The 8,205-nt window shown below is 41.2% G+C and overlaps 1 protein-coding gene across 1 annotated transcript in view; it reads left to right on the top strand.

The window, feature by feature from the left end:
- CFAP206 (cilia and flagella associated protein 206) overlaps nt 1–8,205 on the top strand; it is a 48,822-nt gene that overhangs the window by 15,070 nt on the left and 25,547 nt on the right. The gene's annotated exons all lie outside the window — the stretch shown is intronic.

Here is an 8,205-nt window from a genome sequence, read left to right on the forward strand (position 1 = left end):
TCCTGTCAGGCCTCTTTCCACTTGGACATGAAGTGTTTTAGTAAATCCAATTTATGGCATTAAGGAGTGTCTGAGTTCAAATATGCTGTGCAGATTTGTCACTGAGCAAGGCTTCCAGTGCTGCTGCACATCTTCCACAACTCCTGGCACTAGTGCTCTTACAGCACCTTCTAGTGAATTATCTTACAAAAATTGGAATTGTCCTTCCAGTAAAAAGTCTTTCAGGCATGATACTAACCATAATGTGCTGAAAAAGCTGGATGTCACTATGTATCAGTGTGACTTTCTACTGAGGCTGGCAAAACCCTTCACCATTCCTCTTTCCTTGCAAGTTATTTTAATGAATCTGATGTGTGTGGAGCAGAGAAGTGGTGAGTCTGCTGAGACTGTCAAAAGGATTGACAAGAGTTTAAGAGCCACTTCTTGAATGTGTGCTGGAGGCAGGAGCTTCTTGAAGAATATTTTGCAGCAGTTTATTTCCCCCTCCCCCTGGAAGTGACTGTCATGCATCATCACTGTATGTGCACACACACACAGTATGTATGCAGAGGGGAGGAACCACAACATTTTATTTTAAAGTATTTCGATGGTTTTGACTATTGGACTGGAATCAGAGTCATAGAAACCAAGATGAGCACAGAAATGTGTGAAAGCTGTCAAACTAGCATCTTTGAGCAATTACAATGCACGTATACAGTCATCTCTTAGCTTTATTTCACCCTCGCCCCTGCCCCCAAGCTGTATGCATAGCCCTTTTTTCTTACCTGTTGTATTTTCTTCTCCTCTTGGCTCCAAATGGTGCAAATGTTCACTCTGCTACTGTCAGTACAGATAAGAGGGAGACATCTTTCCTTTAGCTGCAGTTAGCCCCAGGTCATCCATGGGACATGGAAACAACTTTTTTGTTCACATGCTGGTCAGAAGCCCCTTCTGCAGCTCATTCATTGCAAGGCTTCTCTGAATTACCAGGGTAGGGAATTTTTTACAAGCAAAGTGGTCTGGTGGCTGCCTCACCCCACAGATAACTGCAGATGTGAGTGCTAGGAATATCTGTCTTCATTAGAAGTAGGGGATGCAATGAAGGAACAAAGCAAGGAGCTATTTCATGCCTGCCCTGAGCACCACAACATTCCAAGCAGGTATTGTGTAAATGTTTGATCTGTTGCTCATATTTTAAGGTGTGGCTTGTGTAAATTCCACTTGATTGGGACGTAAACAGTTTTACTGCCAGATATGCTAATTGTTATGTAGTTATTAGCACAAGATTTTAGGGAAGTTTAACATTGTGGGTGTTTTCCAGACACTTCTAGAAGTCTGATATAGAGAGGATACAGATCTTAGCAGGCTGTAAAGTTATATACTTTCTTTTGATATTCTATATTTCTTTACCCATTTAGCTGTCCATTATCTAGAATGCTGTGAGGTCTCCAGCGTAAGGAAGAGGTCAAAGAAATTACCAGTGGTCTTTCAGCAAAACATCTTTCCAGAGTTTCACAGCTACTTTTCAAAGGAGTTTGTGCATCCAGGGTTGTTGACAAAGCTTAGAAATAAGCTTTAATGCCATCGTGGGCTTGCTTCCAAAACTCTTACTCTAGGAGAAAGAGGATATTCAGTGTGAAGTAAAAGGGGATGTCCTTTTGCAGAGCAGTAGGGCTGGCTGGAGGGGTTGAAGATTTTTTGAAATAAAGAACTGTGTAAAGTGCAGCCATCAGGCTTGGAAATGGCATGAAAATCCTTGCTTTGCTCAGAGTGTTCATTTTTAAGAATCTGTAAATTACTGATTTGATAGTGTACGTCAAAGTTCAATCTGTCTTTGTGAAATACACCTGTGTTGAAACTTAATGTGCTTGTCTTTTAAACCTCAGCCTAAAGGCCACTTAGATTTTAAATTAATTCTATCCCTAACTGAACTTTAAAAAGGGGTTGTGAAACCTGAAGTTTCACAGTTACATTTAAGTCTTAAATTGTCTTTAGGTTATAGCTTCCAGTGAAGCTGCAGGTAAAATCACTGGAAGTTCTCAGCCTGGTGTGTGCAAGTTTAAAGACAGCTGATGTGATGTGTCATTTATTAACACAAATGACTCATTCCTTCAAACACTATAAAACAGGAATTTTACAATCAGATTAAGTTGATAGCCGAAAGACTAAAGGAACTATACTCACTGAAGAATAGAGAAACTACATTAAATTGAGCTAGGAACAGCATTTCAAGATCACCATTGCTTAAACATCAGCAGTATGGTGACACACAAGTGGAGACAATTAAATGAAGTTCAACAAGATGAACAAAGCCAGGCTACAGATAAAGCCGACAGAAAACTAGCTAAAGCCACAGAAGAAAAGCAAAACAAGGACTTCCTTGTCTCTCCTACAAAGCTGATCATACCCAGATGATCAACCAGATGACCCAGCTTAACTATTTCTAAGAACAAGTATCCTTTATCCATTACTGGGGGGGCTTAAGATTCAAATAGCATGAAGGTGCACATGTATTAAGTGAGAACTAACCACAAAGAACAGTATAAAGAAACTTGGCTGAACAGAAAGCATTGTGCCTTATGGTTAGCTGGTTCAAAATTTGTTTTGGTGAGATAATCCTGTTCAGTTTGCAAATGGAACAACACAAGGGTTCAACAAGTCAAAGAAAATCAGGTTGTAACAGAAACTATTGTGGAGCACTTTTTTTAACATAAATATTGTGTTTAGGGGTGTTTTAGCTCAAAAGACCACCTGACAACAAATTAAATTATGTTCGAAAGCAGAGCCTAATATTCCATAGTAGAGGAAAATATATCTTCAGAGATTTTAGTTGATTTATCAGTAATACCTCTTCTCTCACATGCAGAAAGCCCACAGTTTGCAACACTGGTGTGGAACACTCATCTGGGTAGGTGAAAAGTCCTTATGCCACCCTCAGCACAGGATATAAGTAGTGGTTTCAGGACTCAGAAGACTTGCAAAAGCTGAGAATTCTGAAAAGTGAATAATCTGTGTGCTGTTCAACCTGAAAGGATTGCTTGGCTCCAGCAGGAGTGACCTCCTCCTAGGTTAGAAGAGAGCAAGGGCACTTCTCCTGAGAGGCCACATACTGACCATACCTTCTCTTTGGCCATGTCTGGGTGGACAGAGAAGTTCATTGTTGCTTGGGCTTGGATTGAAGATTTGGGCTACAAGGTAAGACCTAGGGTTTGAAAGGCAAAACCAGGAATGGAAATCAGGACAGGTGATTTCTCCACCAGTGAGTTCTGCAAACATATAAGGAAGGCTGCAGTCACTAGAGCCCAAGTCAGATATATGAAGTGTTTGTTTCTAATGCAGCCAATTATAACCAGTTATCTTGCTAAAAGACATTTAAATACCTACTAGGAACTTTGGGAGATGTTAGTTAGGCTGCTCTGTGTTTAAATATATTTCTTACAGCTCTCTACTCTTCTTGGTTGATGCTTCAGCTAAGACAGCTGTTAGCCTGCTACCTCCCTCATGTGCAGCTATCCATATGTGCATGTCAAGATGTATGTAACTTATTAATAGTCTTCCTCCTAGGCACCACTACAGATATCTTTAGAAGAAATTCTGATTAGAATGAGACAGTGTTGACAAAGAAACAGGGTGGTTGTGTAGAAGCGTGGTCTGCTTCAGGATGCGGGGGTTGTGGCATTGCCTGGTGACTCTTGAAATGATGACTACCTCTGACATTACAAGGGAGCAGGTCATGCTTATGGCTGATGGTCATGTCTTTTGCATCCTAATATCTCCACATGGAGCTGTTACTAAGGAAATGCCAGAGGAAGCAACGGGGACAATTTTGGCAGCAAGAACTCACTGCAAATCTAGGGATTTTCTTTTTGCTTTTTCCAAATAGTCCTAGATGTTGCAAATGACCAACTGGAAAGAGCTACCCAGGACAAGGGCTTTTTGCAAGCTGTTGCTTCACATTATATTTCTCAGTACAGCAACGTCTTCCTGCAGCACGTGAAAGCATTTATCTTTTATATATATATATATATATTTAAAACTCTTCTAATCTGCCAGTGAGACTTCCTGTGCTCAAAAGCATCTGCCAGCAGACCCATTTCTAACTGCCCCAAAACTGTACAGGATAGGTATTCTCTTCTCAAAAGCCTCCTGAGCAATGAGCTGTGGTGACAAGTCAGGCTGTATGTCTGTATGGCCTCCAGCTTACGCTTTGATAAGGACTTGAGGAAGACTCCAATTTCACTTCATTTGTCTCCTTGTCATTGGAAGGAGATGAATGGGAGGTCAGAGGGAGTCAGCATGGTAAACTGTCATAGCATAGGACTTTCAAAGTTTCTTACAAGACATGCCTTTGATTCAAAACAAAACTATCTGTCTTGCTCAAACGTTTGTGCATGCCAAAGAACAGTACTTCTGTCCTTGTTTCAGCAAGATGGACTCAAAGACCAAGTCTTTTCCAGTGACGTTTCATGTCTATGGTTACATCACGTGTTTTCTGTACTTGTAATTTCACAAATTGGTTTTCTATCTCCTCGGGATATTTTCTATCAAAATATATTGACATGCCAGATTGAAAAAACAGCCACAGCTGGCCAGTGCTGCACATCTGTAGAGAAGTCATAGAATTCATTTCTAAGCTAAAAGATCAGAAATGCTAATTCAGCAATCCTTCTGGTTTTCTAAGAGTTACCAGGCATCACATAGTGTTAAAATACCACTTTTTTCTAGTCCTTAGTTATGCTTTTGAGGATCACTACAAACAGGCACAGTTCTCTAAAGAGTTATTCTGCCAAGTATTCAGTACAAATTGACAGGATCTTAAGCTTTAATGGCTGCTCTAGGGGAGAGACAGCTGCACTGGGAATAGAATTTCTTTGGGCAACAAAATTCAGAATTTTGGAGAAGGATTTGCAAATTTGTACCTCACTGCAAGGGTATCCCTTTGGTTCCCAGCTCATTTCGTGACATGAGGAAAACACTGCAGGGAGGGCTCTGGGGTAATGTGCATAATAATCCTCTTGCCTTCCCTGTCTGATTCATTGATCATTCCCTTTCTCTCTGATAGATTAGTGAGAAGTCTGTAGCTGGATAAAGGTGAGCTGACTGAGAGGTTAATTTACAAACTGTAGCATAATCACATACACATTACTAGTGCATTTTTTATTCTCCTCCGATGGAGTCAGAGCCACAGAAGCACATTTGCTGTAAGATTCTTGCCTTCATCTGTTTACTGGATAGTTGTGTTTCCATAACTTTGAAAGAAGTTCCTATAGCCTGAACTGAGAAGGAAGTCCTCAGGATCCCATCAGGGTGGGGTGCTGCCCAGCAGTTGTATCTTACTCTTGTTCACCTCGTGGGAAAATTACTGTATCACCTTTTTTCTTTTTTTTTGCTTTTTTTTTGCTTTTGCATACTGGTGAATTTGGGGCTGTTACAATGACTCACCTTAGCATTGCACAAGAAGGTTGTCTCCTGTAAAAAGAATATTAGCATTTCTGAATTATTATAATCTGTACAGACATGAGGACTAGTTAATATCTAGCTAACTCATGAAGTAGCAGTGTGTGCTTCTGACAAAACTGCAGCTCTTTTGAAACATAATTCATCAGGAATATCTGGCAACTACTTGATCTATATCAAGTAGTATTTGATAAGTCCTGGGTCTAATTTTCAGTGGATTTTTTTAGAGGAATGATTAATGGAAAAAACTCTTGATCTGTGTTATTTTTATTAATGCCTTTGACTATAATGTTATGTAATGTTAATATTGTTTAGGAGCCTTAGGGAGCGATTCTGCTGAATACAGATGAATAATGCATTTTTTGCAGGAGTTTCCAGTTGAGGCACTTGATGATGGTATGTCTGGAATCTCTCCACTCCCTCTGCACAGTGAGTGCCAGAGCTCTCAAAGTTTGAAGGACAAATAATTTTGCTCCGCACCCTTTTCTGTAACCTGGCAAATACAGTACATCCATTGTGCTTGCTAAGGGATCCAGGCTAACAATAGTGCATTTATTAACTGGGTTTCTACTAATCTGAGTTTTTTTCTAGAAATGTTCAAATGAAGGGTAAACCTTTTGTGCCATGTTGTCTGTGAATGAATTTTTCAATTTCTAAGTTAAAAGCTGAATTGCACTTCTTTGTCCAGCAAAACCTTGCTGCCTTGGTGACACTTTCATCCTGGGGACAACTGTCAGCTTCCCTGATCTGTGTACCCTGTATAATGAGTAAATCTAAGTTCCCTCCTAGGTACCCTCATATTGTAGTGAATTCTGATACAGTGGGAATTTGAGGGAGACACAGCACCAGCATACCGAGACATCCCTTCTGTACTGCACCAAAATGATGGTTCTGGGAGAAGAAAACAGAAGAGCAGTCTAAAATTCCTTTACCATATTCTAAAAGTGAAGCTCAAACCACTAATGATACCTTAAATAAGTGCTATAGATATCATCTGGGATTCTCTTACATGTGAATCATTAGTCTACACTGTGCCTCAATGACCTACCACTCATACAGTTTTCCAGGAGAGTCCAGGAAACTTAAAATAATGCTGCACGCTCTTGTGTGAATGTGTCCTTAAAGCTGAGCTGGTCAGCACTGTTGGTTGGCACCATGTGGTGCTCCAACCAAGGCAAGCACAAGCACAGAGACCCCCAGTCGGTGATGGGCAGGCTCGAGGAGGAAGAAAGAATAAAAATTCTTGCACCAAAACATTCTCAGCTTTGAAAGTCAGTTTTATTGTAAACTATTATAACAGACAAACTGAAGAAGGTGGCATGACGTTTGCCCTCACAATGTAGATTTCTGACTATGAAACTCCTGTGTAACTCTTTAGAGAAGTCAGATAGATTGAGTGTTTTTACCTCATGAGACAGGCTTTTCATTCTTGTGTTAATACAAGCTTTTCTTGCATTGCTCCTCTGGAAGAACCAGGTGTAATCAAGCTTACATTAGTTTCTGCTTCAAGCAGACAAAAACCTGCATCACACAGCTTATGTTTTAACTTCAGAGGTGAAGAAAGGGACAGTAACTCAACTTCTGCTTGCATCCCACTGTAAATCCCCACACTTAGGTATATCATCTTCACCAGGCTTTAACTGGTGCCTTGCATTGTTTATGACAGCAGGAGACCTTCAGGGCCAGTGCTCACTCACTAGCAGGCCAACCAGTCAGAGGAGGCCTGAGTACAGAGAGAGGCTAAACTGAGCTGGAAGGTCAACTTGATTAGTGTCATAGATGAGTGATGAGTGAGAACGACTGGAGGTATAGTCATTGTGGAATCCCTTGGTGAATGCGACTGTTTTAGTGGAGCTCAGACAGACTCTTCCTCAGCCTAGCCTCTCCACTGGGTACAGGGCAAAGGGCAAAGCTTCATAAGGCAATGCTTTTTGCCATCCTGACTGTCGTGTGTTCTGGGGTTCAGGCTCTCCATTCACCTAATGTGACTGCCAAGTGCTCAGGCTGTGCTCTGAATTCACCTGTCGAATAGCTGGTGCTAGGTTGTTTCCCCTTCAACTCTGCAGGGTAGGAGCACCCAGCTGCAACTTTGTCCCCACACTGGCAAATGATGGGCTGTGCTCAGGCTTGAGCAACCCATCGAGTAAATCCTGTCTTCTAGATATAGATGGAGAAAGAGGGGACTTCCTAAATATGATAGCCCGTCTGATGGGATAGCCATCAAATAGGTGGGAGAAAGCACTAGGGTGTCAATCTTTGTAGCAATTTAAAAAGTACTACGTTATTTTTAATGGCTCTTGAAACAGATATGTAAAATCCTTGCCTCGCAAACCCCGGGATCCGTTCCCGGAGCATCACTGTCGGTCAATGGCGGAGGCACACCGCCAGGGGGCAGGGTTTGTCTGTCCTTCAGGGCACCGCGGAGCAGCCTCGGAGCAGCTGTTTATAGAGAATTTTCGAAGAGAGGGTAAGAGGGGTCTTTAATTCTAGTTACAAGAGCACGCAATAAACCAGGCCTCCATCTCCAAAAATGTTTAAAACTTAAATAATAATTCTAGGGGACAAATGCTTCTTCTTTGATCACAAAACAGTGTTCTGCAACCTAAAGTCTTCAGTAGCTTAACAACAGGTAAAATTAGTTTTTGTGGCCTAATGCAGACTGCAAACCTTTCCTGAAACCATAGTTTTCTTTGGAAAATATGTAATTGACTGCTCCTTCCTTCCTTCCTTCCTTCCTTCCTTCCTTCCTTCCTTCCTTCCTTCCTTCCT

Source organism: Athene cunicularia, assembly GCF_003259725.1.
Source record: "Athene cunicularia isolate RWA chromosome 3 unlocalized genomic scaffold, athCun1 chr3_part1, whole genome shotgun sequence".
NCBI classification, from domain to species: domain Eukaryota; kingdom Metazoa; phylum Chordata; class Aves; order Strigiformes; family Strigidae; genus Athene; species Athene cunicularia.